Raw genomic sequence first — 1,435 nt, forward strand, 5'->3', positions numbered from 1 at the left:
CTCTTTTTCGGGTAAAATCCCATAAAAATGATACAATTGGATCCGCCACACTGATTGCACCCGAAATAATTTCAGGAATAAAATCCGGGATGTACGGCTCTTTATTCAGTGCTCACATGAGACATTACTATTTGGAGAATCTACATTATTACAACTTTGACTGCGTCCGTGAATGCTGCCATGAATGCGTCCGTGAAACTTGCACTGTTGATTCACGGGTTCTCCTTTAGCAAGTCTCCTTGTGGCTATAAAAGGCAGGGGAGAGGCTTTTACCAGAAGCACCAAAGTGTAGCGACCATGGCTTTTCCTTAGTGTTCTTGTTCTCGCCCTCTTGAATTTTACGTAGTTACTTCCAATAAAAGATGCTAGAAGAGAACTTGCGAGTGACAAGAGAAGTCTCTGCTGCCTCCTCCTGCATCCCTAGAGCTCTCATCGGATCCATGCTGGACATCATGGCCTTGCATCTTCCAATGAGGCAGATTTGGGGTCGTTGGGTTGGGTCTTGTTGTGTCACATCTTTGTGGTTGCCTGTTTATGAGTGCCCAAGAACTGACATCTCTGGTGGGGAAGCTTGATCTTGCTACAAAGTTTTCAGGGAGAAGGAGAAATTTCTCTGCAAGATGCTACAAGAGGACTTGCGAGGTGATTACTGTAATCTGCCTCCATACTCTTGTAGCTTATCTCCTGAATACAAATATCTTTATTCCCGAAATGGGAATAATAAGTTGTACTTTGTGATGGCCTCGGACCAATCTAGTCTGCAGCAGGCGTCGACTAGAAGCTCCAAGAGATCTAGACGATGGGCATGCAGGTCCGAGTCATTGTAAAGTTTAGTTAGGAAATGGTACTCGAGTTGTAATGTCGAGTAGTTATACTGTGTCGAGTACTTATCCTTGTTTTGGAATGTAATCCCAGTTAAGGAAAAGGGTGTCTAGTAGTCAACTAGGGATGTGAGTGTTTTTTTTTCCAGAATGTAATCTCCAAAAAAGGAATGTCTCTTGTAAATCCCGTTTTTTCCGCGATTTTCAACGGACTGTTGGCCTGTTGGGTGTTTTTACCATGTGGCCACCGTCATTACAAAATGAAACGGTGACTTAGGTTTTACTCCACCGGCCGCTACTTGTTTTTACTGCTTTAGATCTGTCTTTCTGCTCTCGAGCTCCCAGATCCAAAGTTCTTGCTTCATTTTGCTCCCCACTTTCGCCCTAGGGTTTCCGCCAGTGTATGCGCGTGAAACGATCCGTAGATTTCCGGATGGCCCCCAAGAAAGCGACCAAGGGGAAGGGTGTGGCTGCAGAGCCAACCCGTGATGAGGGTTGGAACACAAGTAAGTGTTCTCAATCTGACTTAGATTATCTAGTTTCGCAGGGTCTTTTAGTTCCCAAATCTGTTATCCAATGGCGTTCTGCCTTGGATTCAGATCATCCGTATAAAA

Source organism: Panicum virgatum, chromosome 1N, assembly GCF_016808335.1.
Source record: "Panicum virgatum strain AP13 chromosome 1N, P.virgatum_v5, whole genome shotgun sequence".
NCBI lineage: Eukaryota > Viridiplantae > Streptophyta > Magnoliopsida > Poales > Poaceae > Panicum > Panicum virgatum.